Below are 15,167 nucleotides of genomic sequence, written 5' to 3'. Positions count from 1 at the left end.
GTAAAAGCTTACAGTTACAAGGCTTTAAAGAGTCTGATTCAAGGTTACTTCCTTACCAAACTCTGTTGAAGCAAGATAGTGGGCAACCTCTGCAAGGGCTCAGCCTTCCTCTTCCCTCTTAAAGCTCTGTGAATCCAGGTCTTCTGATCTCAGCTGTAGGCTGGCATAGGGTTCATCTTTCTTCCTGGGGCTCATTTCTTTCAGGACTCAACTGTTTACTTCTCTTCACAATGTCACCTGTAAACGCTAAGGCAAATGGCTCATCTCTCTTCCCGGGGCCTCTGCAATATCTATAGAGCTGTCTCTCTTCCTCTGTTTATCTACTTCTGTGAGTGTCTATTTATATAGCTCACCAAAGTGTGGGGGACTCAACCCTGTACCCCTTAATGATATGGTCAAATCAAAGTCCTAATCTTAACATAATCAAGTAAATGTAAAACCTCTGAATTTAATACAATCAAAAGGTGTCGTACTCAGAGGAACAGACCAGTTTACAAACATAATCAATATCTCTTTTTGGAATTCACAAATAATAGCAAACTGCCACAGCATGAAAGTACTAAGAAACACCCCATAGGATCTCCTGTATTCCAAGAAAACTCATCTTTACCTCCTTTGTTAGTTGCAGTCTAACTCCCTTTGTTAGTCAGGATCAATCATCCCAGCCATTAAATAATTCTTTTTTTTCCCCATTGATTCAGAGGCATGAGGAGCCCAAAGTGGCCGGTAGCAGTCTTAACTTGCCGTTCAATAGAATCGTTGTTTTGTTTCCTGGTGGAAGCACTCCTCCTTTTGGATTAAGACCTGTATTCCAGCAGAGCTTAAGGAAGCATAGGGGGTACTAGTGAGTGGTGCTACTCCCATTTCCACCCCTTGATACTGGACTCATGAATCTTTGCTATGGGAGAAACAGCATAATAGAGTGGACATTGATTTAGAGCATACATTTTCACCAGAACATTGACCTAGCCCTGGAAGATATATCTACCTAGGTGGCACTGTAATTTTGTATTCAAAAGGCCACTCTGCCATTCTATCAACCCAGCTGCTTTAGGATGATGGGGAACATGGTAAGACCAGTGAATTCCATGGGCATGTGACCATTCCCACATATCATTTGCTTTGAAGTGGGTTCCTTCATCAAAAGCAGTGCTGTATGGAATAAGATGACAGTGGATAAGACAATCAGTAAGTCTATGGATGGTAGTTTTGGCAGAAGCATTGAGTGAAGGGAAGGTATCCATACCTGGACTATGTGTTTATTCCAATTAGAAAAAGTTGCTGCTCCTTCCATAATGGAGGTGATCCAATGTAATCAACCTGCTACCAGGTAGCAGGATGATCATCTTGGTGGATAGTGCCATATTGGGGACTGGGTATTGGTCTCTGCTGCTGGCGAGAGGGCACTCAGCAGTGGCTGTAGCCAGATCAGACTTCGTAGGGGAAGTCCATGTTGCTGAGCTCATGCATAACCTCCATCCCTACCTCCATGGTCACTTTGTACATAAGCCATCAGGCAATGGCAGGAATGACTGGAGAAAGAGGCTGATGCTGTCCATAGATTGGGTCACTTTATCCCCTCGATTATTAAAGTCTTTCTCTGCTGAAATCACCCTCCGGTGGTCATTCACTTAGGACACAAATGTCTGTGTGTTTTTTTGCCAACTTAGAAGGTCTATTCATGTATCTTTTCCCCAGACCTCTTTGTCACCAATTTTCCAGTCACGTTCTCTCCAAATCCTTGGCCAGTCAGCCAAACCATTGGCAAGATCTCATGAATCAGTGTATAAATGCTCCTCTGGCCATTTCTCCTTCCAAGCAAAATGAACAACCCAGTGCACTGCTAAAAGTTCCACCTACTGGGAGCACATATACTCGCCACTGTCTTTCAGGGATGTCCCAGAAAGAGACTGCAGTGCTGCAGCTGTCCATGTTTGGGTAGTACCCACATATCTTGCAGAACCATCTGTAAACCAGGTCTGAGTTTTCTCTTCCTCAATTAACAGTTTGTAAGGAACTCCCCAAGAAGCCATAGCTGTGGGCTGGGAAAGAGAAGGTAATGCGATAGTAGTGGCCATGGGCATTGGGCCCACTTCCTCATGTAACTTTCTTGTGCCTTCAGGAACCACTCAAGTCCTATCTTATACATAGCTTTTCCATTTTATGATGGAGTACTGCTGTGCATGCCCAACTTTATGGTTTGCTGGGTCAGACAACAGCCAGCTCATGATAGGCAACTCAGGTCTCAGGTAACTTGGTGGCCAAAGTTAAGAGGTCAGTCTCTACTAAGGCCCATTAGCAAGCCAAAGCTGTTTCTCAAAAGGAGAGTAGTTATCTGCAGAGAATGGCAGTGTTTTGCTCCAAAATCCTAAGGGTCTGCTTAGTGATTCTCCTACAGGAGCCTGCCAAAGCCTCCAGGTGGCAACTTATTTGCCACTGACACTTCTAGCAGTATTAGATCTGCTGTATCATATGGCACAAGTGTCAGTGCAGCTAGTACAGCAGCATGGACATGTCAAAGATCTTCCTTTTTTTCCAGTCCCCACTCAAAACCAGCAACTTTTGTGGTCACTCAGTAAAAGGGTCAGAGTAGCACACCCAAATGAGAAATATGTTGTCTCTAAAATCCAAAGAGACCAACTAAATATTGTGCCCCTTTTTTGGTTGTAGGAGGGGCCAGATGCAACAACTTATTGTTCACTTTATAAGGGATATCTTGACATGCCCCATACCACTGGATACTTAGAAATTTCTAAGGTTAATCTCAGTTTCTGTAATTCATTTTAAGCTTCTGTTCATTGACCTAGAACTCTTCTGATTATACATATCAAGTAGGAATTTAGTAAACTGCCCATCTATTTTACTTCTAGGTACCCAATGATCTTATTAGCCAATGTCATAGGTCTCTGTGGCAGACCATTTTGATGGCTGCTTTGTGTCTGATTTCATTGTGGTAGCCATGCCCACCTTGTCTTTGGTGGTTATTTGCTGCCACTTGGATTCTGCCTGCTTAGCATCCAATCATCCCCACAGTGTTTAAGGATCATAGTTCCATGACAGCACTTCCCAAGGTAATGTCTGACCTACAGAGAAGAGAAATCATAGCACTCTCCAGGGAAGATGGAGTTAGTCTCACTAATTTATTCTTCACAGTCCTGGTGAAAGGTGTGTCTTCTGGACATTCCTGGGGTGAGGTCTTAAATTCTAGCATGCTAGTTTCTCTAAGCCTTTAGCTCCCTTCATCTATGTTATACCAGGGCAGTTCTGGTATCTTGACCTCAGACATGCTAGGCCATCTTTTGGTCCATGTTTTAGTCAGCCACCTTGACAAACTGTTAGAGTCCTTTCTAACCCATTGAGCTACAATATTGAAAACAGAATCTCTGTCTAGTAGGCCCATATCAATAAATTCATCCTAATACAACTTTATAGTCCTTCCACCATTTTCCCACACCCTTAATATCCATTCCCACACATACTCCCCTAATTTCTGTCTATATAAATTGGAAAACTCATGCAATTCTTTTGGAGTATAGCATACTTCCTCATAGGGTACTCTTTGTTCTTTATCTTTGGGGGCTTGTTGTGACTTTAGTCTAGTTTTAGGTCTGGAAGAAAATAGGGGGGATGGGGGTGGTTTGAGATGCATTAAAAGTGTCTTGCAAGCCATTTACCCCAGGGCATTCAGTTGCATTTTCATCTGGAGTTGTATGACTGACTTCTGGAGGCAAACTAAGGGTTAGTCGGTCATTTCCTTAGGGCAGGCTGGAGGTCAGGTGGCTATTTCATCGGGGTGGGTAGGAAGTCAGGTGGCTGTCTCCTCAGGGCAACCATTACAGGTTTATCTGGCAAAGTCTCAGCAGAATTCAGAGTTGCAATGTCCCCACTGCCATCACCATCAACCTATATGCCTCCATCCCAATCCTCAGGCTTCCACTCCTTTCCAAACAAATGCCCTCACTTTTAACAGCAGAGACCCTGCAAGGTTGAGATTTTAGTTTCCGTTGTAACTCTGCTACTCACACAATTAGACTCTGGGTCTGATTTTCAGAGATATCAATTCTGCTGCTATAAGAAACAAGTCTTTCTTTCAGGGCACACACAGAAACTTTCACATCATTCATGCAAATTTGAAGCCTTAAGCTCCTCCCTTTCCTTTATATCTGTATCTAGTGCATTTAGGAACAACCAGCCAACATCATTTTAATTTTTAATTCTACAAAACTCTGTTAAGGTCATCAAAAATACTCCAGAGACTTGCCTATTATAAGCGTGGAAGTAGTCATATCCAGTGGTGATATTTTGCTTATCTTTATTGTCAACTCATACCATGGACTGCTGGTGGTCTTATGATTATTGGAAATATAGCCATTAGTGCCTTTGAATCTAATCAGAGTAGAGAGCCAATTGCAAAAACCCCAGAACCAATTCAAAAATCCCATTTTTAAGATTCTGTTTCTCAAGAATCACTCCTGGTACTAAGCTGTATTAGTCAGGGTTCTCTAGGGAAACAACTGACAGGAGATATCTATAAATCATATGAGATTTTATAAAATTGTCTCAAGTGACTGTGGAGATGCCTAAGTCCAAATTCTGTAGGGCAGGTTGCAAGCTACAAGCTCTGATGAAAGTCCTTGATGAGTTCCCCAGGAGAAACTGGCTGCTTGATTAGAGATGGGAATTCTTTCTCTGAATGATGAAATCACTTCTCCTTTTAAGGCCTTTAAATGATTAGATGAGATGACACTTGTTGTTGATGGCAATCTCCCCAGTGGATTGTAGATGTAATCAGTCAGAGATGATAACAACTCACTGATGATTAAAGTCCATGAAATGTCTTTGCATTACAACTAGCCCAGTGCTTGCTTGACCAAACAATTGGGCAACTTACCTGTCCAAGTTGACACCTTAGCCTAACAATTACACTTCTTGGAATGTTTGGTCAAATTCACCTAATTCACCTGTAAAGACACATGGTCCTGGGCTTTTCTTTGTTGGGAGGTTTTTGATAACTGATTCAATCTCTATAATAGCTTTTGGTCTATTGGCATGTGATATTTCTTCTTGGGTCAAAGTACTTTGTGTATCTTTAGGAATTTGTCCATTTCATCTAGGTTGTCTAATTTGTTGGAGTACAGTTCATAACATTCTCTTATAATCCTTTTTATTTTTGTGGGGATTTTAGTATCTCTTCTTTCATTTCTGATTTTATTTACATTCTCTCTTTTTTCATTCTTGCTAAAGTTTTGTCAATTTTACTGATCTTTTCAAGAACCAAATTTCGGTTTTATTGATTCTCTCTCTTATTTTTTATTTTATATTTAGCTTATCCTGCTCTAATCTTTGCTATTTCTTTCCTTCTGCTCACTGGGTTTAGTTTGCTTTTCTTTTTGTAAATCCTCCAGTTGTGAGGTTAGATCTCTGATTTGATACCATTTACTTCAATGTATGCATTTAGAGTTATAAATATCCCTCTCATTACTGACTTTGCTCCATCCCATAAGTTTTGGTATGCTGTGTTTTCATTTTCAATCACCTCAAGATAGTTCCTAATTTCCATTCTGATTTCTTCTTTGACCTATTGGTTGTTTAATAATACATTGATTAATTTTCACGTATTTGTAAAATTTTCAGTTCTCCCTCTTATTTATTTCTAGCTTCTTTCCATTGTGGTAGAGATGTTACATTGTATTATTTCAATATTTTTAAATGTATTGAGTTTTGTTTTGTGATGTAACCTATAGTTTATCCTGAATAACGATCCAGGATTAGAAAATAATGTGTATTCTGATACCGTTGGGTGAAGGGTTATATATATGTCTGTTATGTCTAGTGGTTTTGGGTATCATTCAAGCCTTCTCTTTCCTTTTTGATCTTTTGTCTAGATGTTTTACCCGTTTCTGAAAGTGATGTATTTAAGTTTGCTGCTTTTAATGTAGAACCATCTATTTCTCCTTTCAAATCTGTCAGTTTTGTTTCATATATTTGGGGCTTTGCCTTCAGGTTTATATGTGTTTATAATTGTTATGTCTTCTTGATGAATTGACCCTTTACCAATATATAATGACCTTCTTTGTCTCCCATAATAGTTTTTTACTTCACACCTCTTTTATCTGATATTTACATAGCTACCTCAGCTCACCTACTTGTATCACTGAATTTAAACAGTATATACATCAATCATGCTTTTTTATTCCTTCTGCCAATCTCTGCCTTTGACTGAATATTTTAATCCATTTACATTTAATATAGCTATTAACAGTGCAGTGTTTTCTTCTGCATTTTGCTATATTTTCTTTGAGTCTCTTACCTGTTATGATCCTCAATTCTTCCATTAATGCCTACTTTCTTATTTATTTAATTTTGTATTTTGTAGCATTTTGAGTCATTTTTTTCCTGTATATATTTTTTCATATATTTTCTTTATGGTGGTCATGGGGCTAAAAGTTAAAATCTTAAATCTATAGATATCATGGTTGATTTGATACCAACTTAAATTCATTAGCATACACATAGACTACCCCTCTGCCACCCTTTTGGTTGTATTTATTACAAATTATATCTTTATATATTACATATCCAAAGCCATAGCTTTACCATTACTTTTTATGTCTTTGTATTTAATACCTGTAAAATGTAAAAAGTGGTGTTACATACCAAAAACTACAATACAATAATACTAGCATTTACAATTACCTATATATTTACTTTTACCAGGGTCTTTATTTTTTATGTCACATCCATGCACACTGCCTTGTATCCTTTCCTTTCATTGTTGTAGGACAGAACTTGTGGTAATGAAGCTGTTTATTATCTGGAAATGTATTAATCTGTCCCTCATTTTTGAAAGAAAGCCTCTCCAGATATAAAATTCCTGGCTGACAAATGTTTTCTTGCAACACTTTATATATTTGTCCCATTGTCTTATTGGCTCCATGGTTTCTGATGAGAAATTGGTACTCAATCTTATCAGAATTCCCTTATACGTAACTGGTGCTTTACACTTACAACTTTCAGAATTCTCTCGTTCTTGGACTGACTACTCTGTGTCTGGGTATGGTTTTCTTTGTGGAATTAAAAGGTATAATGATGTTGACTGGTTATCTTGTTTGAGGTTCATTGACATTCTTGAATATGCGAATTTATGTATTTCATTAAATATAGGGTGTTTTTTGCCATTGTTCCTTTGAATATTCCTTCTGCCCTTTCTCTCTTTCTTTTCCTTCTGGGATTCCCATAATGTGTATATTGGCATGCTTGATGATGTCACACAATTCTCCTCAGCTCTGTTTGATATTCTTATTCTTTCCTCTTTCTTCTCCTCAGCCTGAATCATAGCAATTGTCTTGTCTTCAAAATCACCTATTTTATCTTCTGACAGTTCCAATATGCTGTTGAAACCCTCTAGGAAACTTGTCACTTCAGTTATTGTACTCTCCAATTTCAGTATTTCTATTTGGTTCCTATTAAGAAAATCAAAGGGATTCTCATATTGTTCATTCATTGTGTTCATGATATCTTTTAGTTCTTTCTGTATGTTTCCCTTATCTTCTCAAGTGTATTAAGGATTTTTTTTTAAGTCTTTACCTAGTATGTCCAAAGTCATCTTCATTGATGGTTTCTAGATTTTATCTTGTTTCCTTGGATAGTCCATCTTTTTTTTTCTTTCTCTTGTAATTTTTTCTTGCATACTGTTATTTTAATATTTTAAACTGTTAGCCCTGGGATTTAATCCCTGAGCTATCTGTTTCTTAAGTTTCTATACAGCTAGTGATATGATAAAGATTTCCTTGAGTAGTAGAAGCTAAAAAAAAATCAAAACAAAAAACATTTCTTGCAATCTTTGCAAATTGACTCCACTTTTGTTGGTGGTTTCCTTCAGTGCTTAGCCCTCCTATCAAGAAGATAAGCCTGAGACAAATGCAAAATGCACGTTCCTCTCTCTTTTATCTGAAAAGGTGAGGAGGCTTGGAGCCTACTTTAGTTTCTGGGCTTTTGCTTGTTCATGGCCTAAGGAATTCCCCTATTTACAGTTTACTGGATTTCAAGTTCCCCCTCTATTCTCTTTCATCCCTCTTGATTGCTCTATTTTGTGACTTAATGCAGGTAGTCCTTTGCCCAAAGTGCTTTGACTTAATTGTTTCTTTCATTTATTTAGCTGATGGAAGGCTTCTTCTTTGTCTTAAGGGTAAGTTTTGAGAGAGTGAGCCCAAAACAAGTTTCTGGTTCAGTCTTTCAGGCTTCCATGGGATAGATTGGAATTGCCATATATGTACCCCAGTATATACATAGGGGTTATTCTGCTACTTTTGGAACAAGGCCAGAGACCCACAATGGGGCCACATGCTAGTTCCACACTGTGCTGTGGAATGTTAGGTACTGGGTAGCAAGGACACCATGAGATTTGTCTACTATATTTCTAGCTTTTTTTTTTTCTGGATTCAGCATTTGACCAGTTATTAAAACCCTTTAACTGTTTTCTGGAGTCCTGAAGACAATGCCTCTGTCTGTTTTTGCTAGTTGTTCAGAGATTCTGTGGTGGGGTGGCGCCTTGGAACATCTTAAGATGTCATCTTGGTTGCCTGGAACTCTAATATATTTATCTTTTGAAATGTGTTTAGTTATCATGAATTATAAAAATAAAATTTTAAAAAGGAATAAAGTTTTTTAAGGAAAAAAACATTTAAATGTTGTATTACATAAAAAGAAAACAAAGGGCAAGATCACACTCATAATCATATCATTCTGATACAATCATTCTCATTCTCATACGGTTGGATCTCTTCTTTGCAGTTTTATTCTATCCATTGTTTTTCATTTGTTTTACAATTTGCATCCTGTTTTCATCACTTAATATTTTATTTTTGTCTTGTCTTTTCCCAGATCATTTTAAAGTATTCTTACCCAACATTCATAACTGATATATAACATTCCATGGATTTATTATACTTTTCTTCACTTAAACATTCCCATATTTTGGGCATTTAGGCTATGTTTAATTATTCAAAAACAAACTCTGTCATTGTTGTATATTTTGGATGATTTCCTCATGAGAAAGCCCCAGAAAAGGACCCCATTTCATCTTCTGAAAGAAGACACTGTGTGACTGACAGGTAATTTCATAAAAGCTATCACCCATAGCCCCTGGCTGCCTCTCACCAGAATTCTTTCTTACTGCAGAGATCTTTAGGGTTGCTACTTCTGCCCACTCTGCTTCCCAGACCAGCCTGCAAGTGGAATGGAAACAGAATTTCAGAAGCCCAGAAGGAAACTGGGATCAGGCCAAGAGCTTGCTGGGGAAAAGCTAAGAGACAGAAGCAGGATAAGATCCTTCCAGTTACTCCTAAGTGCACCTTAAGCCTTAATGGTCATCAATCAAATCAATATCTGACCTAAAGCATGGTTTATGGAATGGCTGAGCTGTCTCCTTATGTCTAAGGCTAGAGAGTAGAGACTCTTAATGGGCAGCGAGTCTCTGCCGGGTGAGAGAGGGAGTATAATGGACTGAGGGCAAGCCTTGGGTCAGGAGGTCCCAGTTCCATGAGACAGATATGCAGCTCTGGCAAGGTCTTCCTAAGACAATGGGGTTAATGACACTTGAACAGCCTGGAAGGTGGTGAACCTTCAATGGGAAAATCGATGTGAAAGTTCTTTATAAACTTCACAGTGCTATGTCTGTATGAGGAATTAAGACTTCAGTTTTGGTCAGGGCAAGGAAATAACATGGTGTCCTGCTCATTTAGCTCTTAGTGTCTGACAGTGAAGGGTGTTGTTTCCTCATTTGTTCCACACACATTTATTGAGTGCCTGCTATGAGCCAGGTCCTATTACAGGTGCTTAAGATACAACAGCAAACAAGATAGAGAGAGCCTTCTATGGAAGTCCACATTTGAGTGGGTAGAGACAAACAACAGTAAATAAACAAATAATCAAGATAATTGAGTGTTAAGAAAAAAATTACGTGGAGATATATGACACTATAGGGATGAGAGAGTTTTGCATTTTTTTCCTAGAACAGAGATTCACTGAAAATGTGACGGTTGAGTTGAGGCTTGAATGGCAAAAGGAATAGTCACCTAAAGATGTGGGATAGAATGTTCTAGGCAGAGGGAACATCAAGGGCAAGAGCTTACAGGTGGACACAAACGTGAAAGATTCAAAGGTTAGACAGACAACCAGGAGCTGGACTGGCCTAGTAAGAGGCAGGTCCAGGCTGCAGAAGCAGACATGGGCAGGGCCTAGGATTGTTCCTTTTGCATGGGCAACCCTTTTCCACTTATTTAACTGCCAACTCCTGCCTACACATCCTCAGAACTGTAGTTTGCCCTTTGCAGCCCTATGAAGTCCTCTCTGGCCACCCCAGACACCCCACCCACCATTAAGACTGCACCCAATGCATGGGTGTCATTTACTTGCTCTGTGGTCTGAATCATCTATGAGATTGGCAGGTGCTCCTTTAGAACAGTGGACCTACTTTATTCTCTCTGTGACCCTCAGTGCTTATAATAGTGAATGGCACACTGTAATCACTGGGTAAGTGCTCATTGGAATGAATACAGTTCAATATAAATTGGATTAGGTTAGAATGATAGTATTTAGCCATATTACAGAATACAACAAAAATCATCAGAGCTATTATAAAAGCAAATAAAGAACAAAATAGAACTGAGTCTCTAGTTGTCAGTCAAGTGACCTAAGGTCAGTGAAGAAAGAGTGATTCCTTGAGGCTAAAATGTCAGGTTGATTTAAGGGCTAGAAAGGGGTTCTATGGTACATATACAAACAAAGAGTAAAACTTAGTATGTTTAATAGAATCCATTGAGTCTAAATTTGTATAGGTGGTTTAAAACAAATCTCTTGTTCCTTGATTAGGAAAGGGTCCTCTGTTGGATCATGCTTTCTCAACAGGAGTGATATTGACCCCAAGGGAGCAAAAATTGGTTCTTGATGGAACAGGAAAAAATATCTTACTCTCTTTATTTTTAAAACACAGATATTAATACACTATATACAGAGACATACAGTATATCTGTGTTATTAACATTTCATGGAGAGCTGGGGGCCATTAGAAAAAAAAAATGTCTGAAAAGTTTCCTTAGGAAATGATGTGAAAGTTGAGAAACACTAAATTAGATCTAGTCTGAGTCTATCATAGAGTCACTCAAGGGCAAGTTAAAAGTTTTCCTTATATAGCAGAAGCCTTGAATTACAAATTCTTAGATACTGTCCTGCCACCATCACTTACTATGAACCCCCAAGAGATACAAACAGAGAGAGAAGATCAGGGCTCAAGACGGAGCCTGGTATCAGCTGAGGATTTTTCCCTCACAACTCAGATGTGTCAGAAACCCTCCCTGCAAACAGTGGCTTCAGCAAAACAGAACTTGACTTTTCTATCAAATAAATGATTCCCAGCAGTTAGCATTCCAGTGCTGAAATGGCAGCTCCGTAATAACCACTTCCTTCCTCATGATCAGAAAATGGTTGCCTGAGCTTAGCCATCATCTCTGTACTCCAGCCACAAGGAGGAGGAGCAGAAGAAGGTCCCCTCCTTCCCTTTGAAGGCACTTCCAAAAATCTGTCCTATTCATATCCACTTTCAATAACTCATGTAGCCCCAACTGGCAGCATAGGTAGTTGGAAATAAAGTCTATAGTCAGGGCAGCTATAAGCCTGCTCACAGTTAGGAGAGCCACTACCAGGAAGAAGGAGAAAATAGATGCTGGGAGCAACCAGCAGCTTCTACTACAATCTGCAAATGTCAAACCTTTATTCCTGGTGACCTAACCCCATGGTGCAGAATCATGAAGATTCCTTATGCCTAGGTAAGCATGTTTCATTAACTCCTGTCTCTTGGGCCTCCATCTGGTTCCTACTTCATTTTCTAAATTGGAAAGGATATGTCTAGAAGAGATGTGTAGGGCATGATTTCACTAGAAGAAAAAAGCTCTAGGTACAATTTTATTTCAAACATATTGGAGAAAGAGAGAGAAAAGAAGCACTGTACCCCTGTTTTAGTTTGCTAAATGCTCCTGGGAGCAATATACCAGAAATGGGTTGGATTTTACAGTAGCGATTTATGAGGTTAAAAACTTATGGTTCTGAGGCAGTGAAAATGTCCAAATCCAGGCTTCCTCAGATGATGCTCTTCTCCCTGAGCACTGGCTGCTGGTGGTGCTGGTCTCATGTGTGGTGAGGACAGTGGCAGCTGTGCACATCTCTGCCTTCTCCTCCAGGCTCACTTTTTCCCTGAGCTCAGCTGTGGACCACCAGGCACATGGGTGAATCCACTCATCCCTCCTGTCTCCTCCAGGCCTCATTGCTTGCAGTTTTTTGCTCTCTTTGAGCCTTCTCTCTCAGCCTCTCAGGGGCCTCTTTCCACATCTCTGTGCTCTGCTGATCCCAGCCTCCAGCCTTCAGGACCTCTCTCTCAGCCTCTTGATGTTTCTCTCTGTCTCCATCTTTTCCTGTGTTTGGGGCATTTATTCCTCCACTTATAAAGGACTCCAGCAAGAGGATTAAGACATCCCCTGGGTCATGCCCTAGTGAAGTGATATAATTAAAAGGAATGTCCCTTAACTGAATCTAATCTAAAGGTCCAGTCTACAGAAGATTTTATACAAACAGGAGTGAATTAGCTCATGAGGACATGTTCTTCTGGGGCCCACCCAGCTTCATATGGTCACACCCCTGTACAGGCTTATTTAGATTCTCTGTTTAACACTCTAAACCCCAGTGATGTGGTCTGAATTCATTCTAGAACCACAGTCACTCTTTCTTACCAGGAGCTTGGGGAGGATAAACAGGGGCTCAGAGCTTCCCTCATCCTATAGCCCATCTTTCTTCAGAAGAGTCACTTGAGGCAGAAAAAAGATGGAGGAAGAAGATTCTAAAACTGCAATTATATATAGTGGGATGTTTCTTAGAAAAGCCTGAGAGAAAAAATACATGGAGAGGCCTGTCAAAACAAAGGACCTCATTCCTAGATATATTATTTATCAGACTGTGATAAATGCCATAATCAAAGTATAAACAATATGCTGATGGAATGCAAAGGAAAGGGGATTGGAAAGAAGCAGAGCCATGATGTTGGAGTTTTCAGAAATAAGAAAGAGGCATTCCTGGCAGAGCAAAGACCTTTATAGGGTAAAGGTAGGAACACGTTTTGGCGGATGCTGGGTATTTTCAAGTGTAGGTTGAATGTTCTGTGGGAGAGGAGGAGGGCAGAAGAAGGAAGTGTGTTGAAAATTGATGTATTTGAGGGAAGGGAAGGCAGACAGGATTCTTGTTACTCAGTTCTAAATGTCTTTTGTGAAGTTAACAGGTTTTGGTCTGCAAAAGACATAGAGTCCTGGACTTAGAGGTGACATATAAGAATGAAGCCCAGGAGGCGTAGGGTTAAACCCCACTAATCTTGGTAAATAACAGATGCTAGGACCATGGGACACAGAGTGGCTATCTATGGAACCTACTCCAAGGACTACTGAAACTCAGCCTGCAAGGAACAGTTCTCTAAGCATCCCCAGTGGCTTGCCAACATCTCAACAAAGGTGAGTGGTTTCTACAGGTCTTGGAGACCCACAGTGCAGGGATCAGGAGTCAGAGGGAAATGGCTGGATGTACCAGAGGAGAAACATGGAGAAGAGGAAAGAACCAAACTTGCAAATGGTGAACAAGCCCCCAACTCCTGAGAGACTACTGGATAAGGTGCTCCAGGAGCTCAGAAACAAAAGGCAGTGCACACTCATTTCAGTTGTTACAGCAAATCCATTTTCCCTGCCTCGCAGTGACTCCTTTAAAACCTGCCGTTCTTAATCAGAACTGTAAATACTTCCATAAATGTCTAGCACATAAAAAATAGGACCGCCCCTAGTCATTCTTCTTTACCGCCCTTATTTTAGAAACAAAATTAATTTGTACAATGTATCAAAGTGAATATGCCCTCAAGTCTAGGAAGCCAGTGAGGCAGAAAGCAAATATTGGAGAACTGGCTCCATAGCAGTTTCTGTTAGCTGCGATGCAACGTGGGGGCAAAACGGTTCATGGGCTCGGGGATTTATAATTTTAGTTCTTGCAGTTTGGAATCAGGTAGACTTGTACCTTAGGATTCTCATCTGTAAAATGAGGGGTTTGGATGGCCTAAGCTAAGATCCTTAACAGTTTGAAAATTCCTTGACAGCAGGGCAGGGTCTGAGAGGACAGTAGCTGAGAATGACCTTGAGAGGTCAGTGATGATCTGAGCATAATGGGCACTGCTCTGCATCTGACAGGGCAGGAGGAGAAAGGACGCACAGGGAAAATCAATTATAGAAAAATTTTATGGCATTATTGAAAGAATTCCATATGTGGCTGGAATACCTGATCTTATTGTGTGCCTATCATTTTTCACAAAACAGTAATAGTAATGGTGGTAGCTAATGCTTAAAAGCATTTGTTCTGTGCCAGGCACTATTTAAAGCAATGTCCATATGTTAATTCACTTAGCCCCCCTGTTATGGGTTGAACATGTCCCCCCAAAAGACGTGTTCAAGTCCTACCCCCTGGGTCCTGTAAATGTGACCTCATTTGGAAATAGGGTCTTTGAAAAGATTATTAATAAAGATGAGGTCATACTGGTTTAGGATGGGTCCTAATCCAATATGACTGGTGTCCTTATGAGAGGAGGAAATTTGGACACAGGAGAAGAGACAGAGAAAGAGAGGACCATGTGATAGAGAAGGAGATTGAGTTATGCTTCCACAAGCAAGGAACACCATGGATTGCCCCCCACCAACCAGAGGCCAGGGGTGAGACATGGAACAGACTCTCCTCTTTAAGGTGAATCATGATCCTGCTGACACCTTGATTTCAGACTTCTAGTTTCCAGAACCATGGACCTCTGTTGTTTAAGCCCAACTAATCTATGGTTCTTTGTTACAGCAGCCCGGAACAACTGTGAAACTTGATAGATATCACATCATATCTATCAAGTAGGTACTATTATTTCCCCCCGTTTTATAGCAGAAAACACTGAGGGAGAATAAGTTCTGTGTTGACCCCAAATACATTTAGCCATTGTGTTCTGCTTTCTTGCAAAAAAAAAATGGTTGAAAGAAAGGGACCCCATTTCATATCATGGGATGATTAACAGGCCTCAAAAAGCAGGACCATGCTCTGTAGGACTTCTG

The sequence above is a fragment of the Dasypus novemcinctus genome, chromosome 1 (genome assembly GCF_030445035.2).
Source record: "Dasypus novemcinctus isolate mDasNov1 chromosome 1, mDasNov1.1.hap2, whole genome shotgun sequence".
NCBI classification, from domain to species: domain Eukaryota; kingdom Metazoa; phylum Chordata; class Mammalia; order Cingulata; family Dasypodidae; genus Dasypus; species Dasypus novemcinctus.
The sequence above is the reverse complement of the archived record's forward strand: the minus strand, read 5'-3'. Positions refer to the sequence as shown.